Consider the following 15,179-nt stretch of genomic DNA (forward strand, 5'->3'; position numbering starts at 1 on the left):
GATTTCAGTAATTTACTCAACATATTGATAGGAAAGAAAACTACAATGGGAGAAAAAACCACACAATGTCATCACCAAACCTTAACCATGTCTTTTCTTTTATCTCAAACCCTATCATGAAAACCCTTTGGGGTTTCCTAATATCTACAAGGCCTACACCAGCAGAATTAAGTACTTATTACAGTCTATAACAAAACAATAGCTTAAAATCTTTACTAATCTCAAATACAAAATCAAAATACAATTACAGAAGCATAAAAATACTGAATTTATGTATTATGATTAGCAACTATCTTGTATTACAAACTTACAATAACCCCGGAAAAAAAGGGGGGTCTTGATTAACGAAAGATGATTACAATTCTTTGATCCATAACATAATCAATCTTTTCCTGCCTAAAAATCATCCTTCTAGAAGCAAAATCCGGCATCATCACAAGTGTTAACCTTAATTTCTCCAAAAAAAAACAACTCAATCAGAATCGCTTTGCATGCTATAAATATTAGTCCCAACTCCAACAACACTAACCATGATCGCAAAACACAACATCAACCATGAAAATACCTTTTCCCTATTGGTCAACCCTTGCCCTTGACCACCTAATTTAAGAGCAATTAGAGCAGGAAAAGTATACCCCAAAGAGACAGCTGTCGTTGCCCCTGTAAACTTAAACGCTGTCCAAATACTTGGAATCGAAGTAGACCCTAAAAATATAAGGACCAAAAGTGTAAATGTCAAACCCAAACACCTTTTTCTACTTTCATGTAAAGGAGCTGACCCTTCAAAAGCTAATGCATCCACTGTTTGTCTCAAAGAAAAATGAATCACCGGAAAAACAAGAACCAAATGAAGAATATATCCAACACGAACTATGTAATTTATAGCGTTACTAAACTCTTTCCCAAGTGGTTTATCAAAATTCGTAAGAACATCTGATTCTGTATCGATTCCGAAGAGAAGGTACCCTGAAATGGCAGTTGAACAGTAGACTAATATACAGAGCACTGTTGTAATTCGACCAATTCTATTCATCTTTTGAGGTGAACGCCCTTCAAGTTCGTTGTAAATGGGTTGTAAATTAAAGTGGCAAACGAATGCATTTGACATGATTGGAATCACAACTAGTAAATCAAGAATTGCCTTTGTTGATCCAAAATCGGGTGTCAATCTTGGAGGTTCGATTTCGCCTCTAACAAGTTTGATAAAAGCGACACCAAAAGCAACGACTACAAAGACAACTGCTAAGGCTACTGAAGCAGCTGATGTTAGGCTTAATGAATCGATTCTGTCTAATACACAAAGGGGTGTGAGAAAAAGGATTAAAACGATTAAAATTAGTAGCTTTCTGTGATCCCAGAAGCCTTCGCCTAACCATTGATCGAATACTCCGACGTGATTTTGGGAACCCGACATTACATCGCCCATGATGATTAGATAAACGACTAGAACGCCGGCGTTGTTGAGAATGATACAAATTTCTGACAAGATTTTAGCTGGTTTACCTAATGCTTGTTCAACGACTTCTCCATAAGATAGAGCTTTGCATTGAACAGTGAATCGAACGAGTAATTCGACGCTGATTTCCGAGATGATACCCATTAAGAAAATCAAAATAACTCCGACAACCAAACCAAGAACTTTCATGGTGGCGGGTAATGCCATGATTCCAGCGCCGATTACAGTTGTGGTTAGATTGAATACGGCGCCGTAGACACCAGAATTTGAGGATTTTTCTGTAAGGTGTGAGGTATTGTAATCAATATCGATATCGTCATCATGAACACCGGTTTCTAAGTAATCAATTCGATGTATTACAAGCCCTTCTCCACCCTCATCATGGATGAATTCGGGGTAAATATTGTTTTCAGAAAATGTAGGGTTTTGAGATCCGTAAATTTGATTGTCTTGTAATTGCAATTCGACAAAAGATTCTTTGGGAACGGGTGCATAACCACTTTCCATGTTTCCTTCAAATGGGAATGTAGAATGTATCTATCCAGTTACACAAAAACATGGAAAAAGAAAACAACTTTGAAATCCATGTACGTAAATGGTGTCAAGATACATAGATCCTTACAAGATTGATGATTTCGTACCGAGAAGATTGAGGATCCTGATCATATTTGACGGTTTTGGAATAAATGGAAGGATCATAAATTCATAAGAGAGCACTAGATCTTAGGGGTCAATCATAATGCCTGTATTCTGTCCAATGAGTCAAGAGGGAGAAAACAGAGGAATGAAAAGGGGAATTTTAGAAGGTTTACTCTGCAATTGGACAATTCGTATGGTTGGCATTTTGACTTGCATAAAACTATTTGGGTCATGGTTCTTGAGCCCGACCCCAACCTCCTCTTTTATATTGACCCAATTTATTTGGTCATAAAACATGGGTGGGATAATATTATTTTAACCCAACAAATTTTTTTAAAATTGTTTAAATTGTACGGGTGTTTGGATTAACTTATTAATTTATTAATTATTAGTTTATTTGTGGTGGGAATAGGCAATAAACAAGGAGATAAATGTTTATTAAAATTAACTTATTTAGTTTATTCCTAATACAATAGGTTGATTTTTAAGGATTTTATTCAAACATTTAAACTTAGCTTATTATGGTGGGAATAAGCAATAAACACCTTCTTTTTTTTCTATCCAAACTTTCTCTAAGTTTTTTTTTTTTTTTTTTTTGGCACAATTAAGGAACAAAATGGGTCTTAGACCTAATACTATAGGTTTAATATGTCACATAAATATTTGTATATATTGACTTGCCTAGTCACATGTGGCTTTTTTTTAATAAAAAAAATAATAATAAAGAAAATTACAAATAAACTCACCCTATGCTTATACTTCTTGTCCATCCCAGGCGGACCCGCAGACGCAAGGTATGAGGTGGGGGGGCAGGTGTCCCAGTGATCTCCAACTCTATACATCAAACGTAAGGTTTATATTGGATTAAAAAAATAGTAGAGAATGCCCATGATGATATATGGACTGAGATCTTTACATAAGAAAAGTGGGGCACCGTATTGGACTTATCATGGATAATAGGCTACAATACCAAGTTAATTTTAAATTAAAGAAAAGACAAATTATAAGTTGCTGCTTTTGTGATTCTCGCAAACACAAATTGTAAAAAAAGTTATTTTTATTATTATTATTATTATTATTATTATTTTTAATATGTATGGCAATCCTAGATAGGACAATTACAACATGTATTTGATTTTTTAACCATTTGAGCGATACCTCCAAGCCCACGGAGTCTTTAGTGTGGACCAATGTTTTAAAACTGATTCGGCCGGTTCAACCGGTTGGATCGTGATTTGGGGTAGAATACGGGTCAATTGAGAACGGTTTTTTGTAAAAATATGGATCAGATCGAACTGGTCGGGTTTTCCCCTAAATTGTGGTTCGACCGCTTATGTTGAACTAGTTAAAACCGGATTAACCCGTTTTAATAGGGCTTGGATAGTTGGATACAAGTAGCGAACGCCAAAAGAACGAGTCGTTTGCGGTTTCTTCAATGTTTTTCAATGTTTAAACTTTGTGGACATCAAATTATTGGTTTTATATATTTATGCATTATGCAAGAAAGTAAAAATATATAAAAATAGAAAAAGACCATAAACTGGGTTGACACGGTGGTTCAACTGGTTGACTCGTGAACCAGTAATCACATCGGGTTAACTAAAAACTTGGGTTTTAAAACATTGGTGTGGACCATTTTGCACCTACAAAGTCGTTGCGAATAGATTTTTGCATATTCTTTAGCTCTATGAGCTTCATTAACATTTGGTTCCTTCATGGTTTAAAACTTGAGCTAGATCCTGTAAAATTATAAATCAGATCCAAAATGTTACTAACTAGTAATTGAGTTTGTGCTTTGTTGTGAGTTTTTACGTGTTTTTCTTACGTATTAGAAGTGACAATTAATTCAACCAGTATAGCATATCACAACTTCTTGCATTGTCATACATATAACACAATTTGCCTAACCGCACTCTGAGGCAGCAACAATGTAGATTTTTCTTTTTAACTAACGAACGAAAGTTCAAATAATAAAAAACATATTATGTATGATATGACATTTAAAAATAGAGAGGTAAAAAATGCATTTTATAAAGTAGAGAAAGTTGAGGAGGTGAAACTAATATTTAAAAAATAAATAGGTCACAAGTGATGGATTATACAAAGTTGAGGAAATGAAGTTAAATTTGATGCATTTACATATATGTAGAACTTGTACTTATAGCTTAATAACTTTCACTCACATGTAGAAAGTTACATCTAATTATTGTTTATAATTTAAAAATCAAATTCGAGCATTTGATAATAATTTAGGCATTTGAATCGTTCTCTATAGAACTTTAATTAATGTAATTATACATTAAACTTTAACTAATGTAATTATACATTGGGAAACCTTATGATAACTCAAGCTTTAGTCAATAACTACTTAAAATGCATGTTTGATCAATGACACAAGTTGAATTTACAAATAGCCGTAAGATTGATTACAAGTTCGCAACTAAATTTCAACAACTAAACATAATCACGAGTTAGAATGTTCATAACCAATCAACAAGATTCAGGTACCAAACTGTGTGTTAGTAAGTTCAAATAAGAACCCATGAAAATTAGCTCAACCATTATCTTAAACCGGATCATAGCTCAAGTGAGCTAAAAGATCAAACCTTTTTAGCTTTACAAAAAACCCTAAATTTCAATCGTTTACAATTAGTTGTACTAAAAACATGAAATTGAAGTAAAACTTATTTAAATCTGTTTCCTGCAAGCTGCAACAATTAAACATCAACTGAATCTCAAATCAGTCGGTGGATCCCTTTGGTTTGCTTTGGGTATCATTTAACGAGGGGAGTGAATTTTTGTAAATATTGAAAAACGAAAAGGGTAAAAAGATTAAGGTTGCATTTAGTTGCGGAAAAATTGGTCGTTTTCCGGGAAAAAAATTCTAAGAAAAATGAAAATTTTGAAAACATGTTTAGTTCGTCTATTTTTCTAAACTTTTCATGGAAAATGAAGATTTTTTGTTTTCTAAAATTACAAAGAAGTTGAAATTTTTTGAAAAACCAATAATCATTGTTTTTCACATTTTCTAATTCCAAATTTTTTCTAAAATATAAACACATACCCACTCCTACCTCTATCTATCCTCACCTTAACACCCCCAACTCACCACACCCCTATCTACCCACACCCATGTACTCCTAAACCCACCCCCACAAACACAAACACAACTACCCCAACCCCACCCCCACCCCCATAAACATACACACACACACACACCTATACTGTAACAACCCGACTCCCATGTATAATATTTAATTAATTTACATTCATAATGTCAGAGCAACTCGTCGAGTTCGATGCCCCAACTCACCGAGTAGAGAAGTTAATGGCTATGTGATTTTTAGAGTCTACTCAACGAGTTGGAGGACCCCAACTCTACGAGTAGGTGTTGAGTGAGAAAACCCTAATTTTTAGGGTTTGTGTCCTATTTAATCGACCTTAAGCCTTCATTTCCGCCTCCCTTATCATCTTAACACTTTGAGAGAAACCCTAATCGAGCTATATCCTTGTGTGAGAGAAAGAGAGGCTAATATTGCATATTTTAGTGCATTTTTGGAAGAAGATTGAGGAGCAAAAGGATTGGGACGAGGGGGGCTTTTGGATCCGGTGTTCATTCATTCCTAGCATATGTTTGAAGGTAAAAAGTTATAACGTCCCGATTTCCAGGTATGAATTTAATTAAAGAATAATTAGTCTTATGTCCTACTCGGCGAGTTGGTTGCCCTACTCGCCGAGTAGCAGTGGGAATGGAACGCGTGTTTAGTGACCTACTCGGCGAGTCCACCAAGGGATTTGGTGAGTAGGAGATGGCAGATGAAACCCTAAATTCTGGGGGTTTTACACCCTATTTAAAGGATCATTGGCCTCCACCAGCCTCCCCATACTACTTCTTGTCCCTGTCAAACTCTAAAACATGTGTGTGTGTGTGTTCTTTGGTGTGTCCAAGCTTGAAGGAGTAACCTTGGAGAAGGAAGCACTTGAAGAAGCAAGGAAAAGCAAGGCCAGGAACTCGTGGGAAGCTAAGGGATTTCATCAGTTATCACTCTCTGGAAGGTATTAGGCTGTTCCTTAAGCTCTTTTCACTTTGAACCTCCCTTGGATGGGTGTTATGAAGGGCTCTCCATGTTTAAGCTAAGATCTGAAGTTGTAACTTCAGATCTGGACTTCCCTTGACCTCTAGATCCATAAAGTTCCCAGCTTGTACAAGGATGAGACTCTCCCAAGGTGTAAAACTCCATTAAAGAGCTTAGATTGATCATTTAGGGCCTTTAGAGCTTTGCATGTACGTAAAGATTGCAACTTTACGTGATAAACATGCCTTAGGAGCTTGGATCTGTAATCTGGGGCCTTACCATGGCTTAAAAAGCATCTGCATGGATTAAGAACTGCATGGACTCGGCGAGTTGAATGAGGAACTCGGTGAGTCCGTTGAAGATGGCCATGAACTCGGCGAGTTGGATGAACAACTCGGTGAGTTCGTTGTAGATTGCCTTGAACTCAGCGAGTTGTTAGAAAACGCGGCGAGTTGTCTAGGGCTTCTTTCAATCTTGGCCGCATATGAACTCGACGAGTTAAAAGGGGACCTCGACGAGCCAATCAAGGATTTCACGACTTCTCGAATTCAGGAAGAACTCGGCGAGTCGGTGACCTGCACTCGGCGAGTCGAGTCAACATAGACTGTTGACTCTGACTGTGGACTTTGACTTGGACCAAGGGTTGACCAGTTGAATTTTGTTCGTATCTAGGATTGGGAGATTTATGAAAAAGGTTGTGTGGTTCATATAGGTGGTGGAGTTCGTGTTGGACCCGGGAGTTGAGCTTTCTTATTTCCGACGACAGTTGCGAGGTGAGTTATCCTCACTATACTAAGGGGTCTAAGGCACCAAGGCCGGCCCATTGGATATGATATCCTAGTAGTTGTATTATGTTGAGGATGAGTTAGTTATGCATGCTAGTTTGATACGCTTGAAGGTAGGTCTGTAGGACTACCTGTGATACTGATTGATTTCCTGTATGTGCATATCTGTTACATGTGATATGTTATGTGGGATGGGTTGAGGTTGTACTTCTCCACGCGGTAGCCAACAAACCCTAGAGTATTCCAGATATGAGCTGAGGGCCCGGTAGGCATTCCAGACTCATACTGAGGACTTGGGGGAATTCCAGATACGAGCTGAGGGCCCGGTAGGTATTCCAAACTCGTACTGAGGGCTCGGTGGCAATCCAGATGTGAGATGAGGTCCCGGTAGGCATTCCAGACTCACACTGTGGGCCTAGGGGTATTCCAGTTTGTAAAGTTGTGGACCCGCTATGTGTTGTTCTACTCAGTTTGTTATGATATGTTATGGTGTGATAGGGTTATGTGGATTATATGCGTATCGGTATTTTGGGGGTAACTCACTAAGCTCTCGGGCTTACAGTTTCAGTTTATTGTTTCAGGTACCTCAGGGGATCGTGACAAGGCGAAAGCATGATCGTACATCTCCTCCTATTATGTTATGTTTATGGGAAAACTCTGATATAAATGTAATTTGAAAACAAAGTTGTAATGTTTTGATGAATTCGACGTGTTTTGAAAGTTTAAATTTAACTTAAAATTTTGGAGTGTTACAAAAGCTACCACCTTGCTCATTGTTTGGCTAGATCACTTTTCTAAGGAGTTTAGGGCCTTTTTCCATCCTTCTTTGAGTTCTAGAGTTGTTTGAGCTTTCCATGGAGTTGAGACTTCAGATCTGGACAACATGAGGTCCTTTGAGCCCAAAGATCCAAGCTTTATCAAGCTAGTGGCAAGCTTTTATGCATTAAACCCCATATAGAGCTTGTTTTGTCATTTCAAGCCCTAGATGCCATGCATGGACGTAAAGCTTGCAGCTTTACGTGGAATTTCAACCTTGGGAAGCTAGATCTAGAGTTTGGGGCCTTATTTCTGCTTAGAATCGTCTGAAGGAGAATTAGACAAGAGGGACTTGAGCCAACTCGACGAGTCAGCTAGGGTTTTCCCCAATAGTCTGGACGCGCTACAACTCGACGAGTTGAGTTGGATTTTCCCGATACTTCAGAGAAAACGAAGGAACTCAACGAGTTTCGTCAACATGGATTATTGACGTGAGCGTTGACTTATGTTGATTTTTAGGGTTTGGTCAACTGTGGACCTTAAAGACCATGGAGGGGTAAAATGGTCTTTTCACCCTTTTTGTGATTAGTGGAGGAGTTAGTTTAGCATCTCGGATTGGTTGTTACAAATTGCTTAGTAGTGATAATTATATTATGTAGGTGGAGTCTAGACTGTTCGTGGGGTACTAGATCTACTTGCTTACCTACGAGGTGAGTCTTCTCACTATACTTACCTGAGTGGTAATAATGTGTGACTCGAGGGTCTTATCTGAGTTATCGACCGGAGGGTCCTATAGGCTTATAATGAGTTATGTGATATTATGCATTTTGTCTTTGTGATATATGCTATGTTATTATGTGCCTTACTGAGTTAGGACCGGAGGGTCCAAAGCAAGTTGTGAGACCAGCGGGTCCTCACTGAGATACAGGGTTGGAGGGTCCAACCCGAGCTATGACACCGAAGGGTCTTCACTCAGACGCCTGGCCGGAGGGTCCATGTCAAGCTATAGCCATGAGAGGCTTATTATTTGTGTATGTGGTATTTTGGGGAACTCACAAAGCTTTGTGCTTACCGTGTTGTGTGATATGTGTTTCAGGTACTTCTCAGGATCATGGGAAGGCGTCGGCTTGATTGTACACCTGTTTGAGATTATGTTTGAGGATTATGGGATACTATCAGTTGTTTTGTTGATTTATGTTTTGACAATTGAAACATTTGTGGTTTTTGAGAAATGTGACATTGAGTTTTATGTGTTTAAAAAAATTTGGTTGAAAATTTAGAGTGTTACATACACACAACCACAGCCACTCTCACTCCGACCCTTACAAACACACACACACACACACACACCACTACCACAATCACCGACCTACCATCACCATCACCACCACCCCTACCTCATCATCAACATCACCACCACTGACATCACCACCTATGCCACAATTACCGTCACCACCACCACCGCCTATCATCACTACCACTGTCGCTACCACTACCACCACCGTCGTCATCATTGACACCACCATTACCTCCCGCCGCCACCCCCACCCCCACCCTACCCCCACTACCGTTTTCTAAAAATGAAAATCGATAGAAATATACACATCTAAATACGTTTTCTAATTTTCTAAAACTACAAATGAAAAATGAATAAGTTTTAACTAAACGCGTTTTCTATATTTTCCAATAAAAACTAAAAACAAAAAACTGAAACTGAAAAGGGAAAACGACAAACGGAAAATGAAAACTATTTTTTGTAACTAAATGCAACCTAAATTTCCCCAATAAACTAAGTATCACTTAATATTTGTACCAAGATTTAAGACTATGATTGTCATTTAACTTTAAACAAAAGGGAAACACTGTAGGATTCTGGCCGCAGAAGACGGAGAAGGTGGAAGAAATTAAGATTGTGTATGGTTACATGGCATATTAATGTATTCACCCGGTAGAATTAGGTGTGATTGACTAAATAAACAAGTCAACACCCAATTTTTTCCATCACAATGCAAGAAAAAACTTAAGGAACCAAACTATTTCGAAAAAGTTTGTTGGGTTAAAAGATATTATCCCAACATGTTTCTATATATTGTTTTTCTCTCTCCCCAAATTTAAGAAACCATTTAAACACAATGACTCCTAGCTAGTTATATAACAAAAGCAATGATCAATGGTTAAGGATACAATTTATCTTCATGATCCAATGATTAAGAACCTCAAGGTCTCTACTTGTTTCTTTTTTTTGATTTTTTTAAACAACAAATATTTTAATCAAAGGACTAATCCTTTTAGCAATAAGAAAAAGAAAAATGAACCAAATGTAACATTTGTATTTTAGGTTTAAAAATATCACCATATATATATATATATATATATATATATATATATATATATATATATATATATATATATATATATATATATATATATATATATATATATATATATATATATATATATATATAGTTAGGTTCATGTGAGACGGTCTAATTTTGTGAGACCGTGAGATGCATTTTTTTTAGTTAATTCAAATTCCAAAAATAATATTTAAAAAAAAAGTTTTTGGATTTTTCCTTTTATTTTGCATTTTAAAATTATTTTTTAGAATATGTACAGTGTACTATTCTATTAGAATATTTCACGTATTTAAAAAAAAAACAAAATTTTTTTTATTTTTTTTAGTTAACTCATGTTCTGAAAATAATATTTAAAAAAAGAATTTTTAGATTTTTACATTTATTTTGCATTTTAAAATTATTTTTTAGAATATGTACAGTTTAATATTTTATTAGAATATTTCAGGTATTTTGCAAAAAAACAAAAAAAGACAGGATTTATTTTTTATTTTTTTTAGTTAATTCAAGTTCCGAAAATAATATTTAAAAGAAGATTTTTTCGATTTTTCCGTTTATTTTGCATTTTAAAATTATTTTTAGATTTGGTCTTATGGTCTTACAAAATTAGAATGGTCTCAAATGAACCTGAAAATATATATATATATATATATATATATATATATATATATATATATATATATATATATATATATATATATATATATATTCTAGGCGATAAGCACATAATTTACATACGAATTCCAATAGATATTTAATATTTAACTAATATTTATATTAAATCATGTTCATGAAAGGGACTATACACTTACTTAACAAAGTTTCTAGTGATTGGTAAATTGGGTAGAGCTTTGCCTTACACCTTTTTCCAAAAGACCTAGATGTACATAACGTTAAATCTTAGTCTAATTTCATACTTCATGGAACTATTATCCTAAGGGTTTAGATTCCTCAATAATCCTAAAGTCTACTTCAAGATCTAAATAAGGAATAACCAAGTAGGATCATATCGGAGGTAGGGTCCGTTTGGTGTACATAGTATACTGTTTGGAAGTATCACTTTAAACACCTCAATAAATCCAGCATAGACATCACTCCCATAAGTAAATCAATTAGTATAATGACTTGGATTTACTGATAAACCTTAATTATAGACTCATAATAATGACTATGACTATAATTAAAAGTTACACTTAACATGAACAAAGTGTAGCTTAACTTATAGAGGTTCTTGATGAAAATCGAAATCTAAGCGGAAAGAATACAAACTCAGGATCTGATACTCGAAGGCTATTACTCAGATGAGTACTCAGAGGTGTCGCAGGACTTCACTGCAGGTCAAAAACTAAGGGAAATGAGCTAAAATCAAGAACATTTCAATAGAGATGAGGATGGGGAGTGAGAAAGCAAATGAACAACTGAAGTCTATTTATAGCACAATTGCGCGTCATGTCCAGTGTGCGCGTCGTGCACACCTGAGACGTTACAACTCCAGTTTTCTACCATATGTCGCAAATATGGTGATCCACATCCCACCTAATAGAAGGTGCGTGCCATGCAGCCCACTTGGGTGTGGCGCTTCTCGGAAAACTTCAGAAAATCGTATTTTTATTATACGAAATCCGTTTTCAACGTTCTTTATATCCTCACTTAGCTATCGAAGAGATCTACAACTTTCATTGAAACTTTGTCGGCTAATTTTGACTTTATTTTTAAATCTATATTTTTAATAGGCTTAGACTGTTAAAGTCCGTTAAAAATCATAACTTTCTCATATGATATATGTTCTCAACTTTCATTATATGATGAGACCATATGGATAAGATCTTTATAAAAGTAATGATTGAAAACTATATGTTCATTGAATGAAAAGTCGAATACATATACGAAGAGGATCCGATAATATTGGATATGTTACAACAATTATAGAAGACTATTTATATCTCTATCTTCAAAATAAATAAGGCATGTGATAAATGTACATAATACAAAAGAGGGAGAATCGGATTATGTGTTAATAGGCTCCCACAAGATGGGCAATCAAGAGATAAGACAAATCTTGGAAACAAGGGTATGAAATATGTGTTTGAGTAGAGACTTTATCAAAGCATCTACTAGCTGATCATCACCATTGATATGAGTAACATGGATGAAACCATCTTGGACCTGTTCATGAACAAAGTGGAAGTCAAGTGTGAGATGTTTCATTCGCGAATGAAAAAACTGGATTGGTAGAATAGTTTGTGGCACTGAGGTTGTCACAAAATATGGTTGGTATCTTGTTAGATTTGTAATCAAGTTCATATAGTAAATATATTAACCATTTCACTTTTGTGGTAGTTGAGGCTACAACTCTAAATTCAGCTTCGGGTGATATGCATGCTAATGTTGGTTGTCTTTTAGAGCTCCAAGAAATTAGGTTTGATCCAAGATATACAATGTATCTCGTGGTGCTTCGATATGTCTGTTTATCACCTGCCCAATCAACATCAGTAAAAGCATGCAAATGTAGTGATGAGTTGCAGCGTATGAGAAGACCATGATGTATCGTGCCATGTAAGTATCTCAATAATCGCTTGAGGGTTGTCCAATGAAGATTTGTAGGATGGTGCATGAATTGAGAAAGCTTGTTAACATCAAATGCAACATTTGGAGGTGTAAGTGACATATATTGCAAAGCCCCGACAAAAGATCGATAGTCTATTGGGTTTGGTATGGGTTTGCTGTAACATCCATAAAACTTCAGTAAAATTTAAACTTTTCAAAACAATCTTTTTTCTATAGAAGTGTTTACAAAACCGTTATTTCCATATTTAAAATCGGAATCATTTTATGCATAGTTTTCAAAATAATAACGTTATTAGAGTATCCCATAAATCATAAGTCCAAAACACGAGGATGTGTAAGGTCATGCCTTTGCCTTTCCAATGCATCTGAAGCACCTAGAGCAATAAACTGAAACTGTAAGCACAAAGCTTAGTGAGTTCCCCAAAACTATCAACACACAAACAGTAGCACATATACAAATAACAACATGTAATCGGTCCACAGCTCTACAGACTGGATTACCCCCGAGCCCACAGTATGAGTCTGGCTTGCCTTTTTGGCCCACGGCTCACATCTGGCTTGCTCCTGATCCCACAACATAAGTTTGGCTTGCTCTCGAGCCCACACCTCATAACTGGCTTACCCCTTCAGTCCTAAGACTGCAATATAATTGATCAGTCCTCAGTGTGAGTCTAGCATGCTACCATTGGCCATCAGCTTGCATCTGGAATGCTCCAATACCCTCAATCCCTCAGTACGAGTCTGGCATACCACTCGGTCCTCAGCTCATATCTGGAATGCTAATGAGTCCTCAGTATGATTCTGGCATGACCTCCCTAGCCCTCAGCTCATATCTGGAATACTATAGGGTTTGTTGACTACAGTAAAAACCAATACAACCTCAACCTAACCCACACAATATGTGAAACATATAACAGATAATATCCCATACATATAATTATACAATATCATAGGAAGTCCTACAGGTCTACAAGACTAGCATATCAATAATTAGCATATTCATGCATATCTATTCCGTACTCGGCATATCAACAATATCAGGATATCAACCAAAGGGTCGACATTGGCACCTTTGACTCTGTTAGTACAGCTAGGAAAACTCACCTCATAGTAGCACTGCATGGTAATGTCAACCTCCTAAAATACAGCTCCAACCTCAAACACCTACAACCACCATAGAACCAATTCTATCAAGACCCAATTTACCAAAATACCCTCACAAGTCAAACTCGGTCAACTCTAGTCAAATTCAATGATCAACAATCCATGTTCACCCAACTCGCCAAGTGCATCTAGAAACTCATCGAGTCCCTCCAGAACTTAGAAAATCCATAAAAAACTTAATCAACTCGCCATGTTTCCAATCAACTCGTAGAGTCCATGCCATGTCCAAAATATCGGGGAAAACCCTAACCACTTGTCGAGTTACCTCATTAACTCGTCGAGTTCATGCAGAATCCATAAAATGGAAAAACTCGTCTTAAATTGTCGATTTAGATATCCAACTCATCGATTTCCTTCAGCCAAATCGCATTCAGTTCATTCCAGTCGAGTCCAAAACTCCAAACTCCAGATCTAGCTTCATAGGGTGAAGCTACCACGCAAAGTTGCCAACTTTACATGCATGAAAGGCCTTAAAAGGCTTAAACATGGGCGGATCCACAATAGATACCGGGGTATCCCGAGATACCCCTCAATAAAAATTCGGTAGTATAATTTTTGTAGAAATTTTCATTTTATGTATTGTACATATACATAATATTAATATATTTAGTGAGACAATAACACAATATGTAATTGGTTTAGATGGTTAAGGCTTTAAAGGATGTTTTTGGAGGTTGTAAGTTCAAATCTTCTTGCAAACATTTATTTTCGCAACTCCTTTTATACACCTTTATACAGAATATACCTATTATATTATGATGTTGTGAAAATTAAGGACAAGTATTGAATTGTCTAAGTGGTTAAGTGTTGAACTTTTAAGTGTAAGGTATCTAATTCGAATCTTGGTTGTTACATTGGTGGATTTTATTTTGTTTATTAGTTTTCAACTTGTTTTTTAAAATTTTAAAATTGTCTCACATCGGCCATAACATGAAGCATAGGTCATATACATCTGTTATGTAAGCAAAACAAGCTTCTTAACTCTCAACAAGTTAAACGTTTGAATGGGTTTGTGTTTAAACCCGAAACCGAGTTTGGAAAACCGAGAAACCAAACCCGGTTTGGGATACCCCTTTACTTTAAACCTGGCTCCACCACTGGGCTTAAAACACTGAAACCAAGTCTAAGATGATGTTTAAGGAATGGAGAAGGGCCAAAGCTTGCTAAAGTTGAGAACTTTTTGGCTATGGGGCCTAGAGGAGTCCAGATCTGAAACCATGTCCTTGTGACAAGTTTAAACCCGAAAGTGACTCCATTTTGCACTAGACTGACCATTTTATTTCACAAGGGGATATCTAAACAACGAAATGTCAATGTGGTAGCTTTATACCTCAAGATTACTACTACAACATTGCATAGGCCGGATCTATAGATTCTTCCT

At 36.2% G+C, this 15,179-nt stretch overlaps 1 pseudogene; it reads right to left on the minus strand.

The window, feature by feature from the left end:
* Positions 1–261: 261 nt before the first annotated feature.
* Positions 262–2,310, minus strand: LOC145042697 (amino acid transporter AVT6E pseudogene; annotated as a pseudogene).
* Between the last annotated feature and the right edge of the window lie 12,869 nt (positions 2,311–15,179).

The sequence above is a fragment of the Lactuca saligna genome, chromosome 4, assembly GCF_052625555.1.
Source record: "Lactuca saligna cultivar CGN05327 chromosome 4, ASM5262555v1, whole genome shotgun sequence".
NCBI lineage: Eukaryota > Viridiplantae > Streptophyta > Magnoliopsida > Asterales > Asteraceae > Lactuca > Lactuca saligna.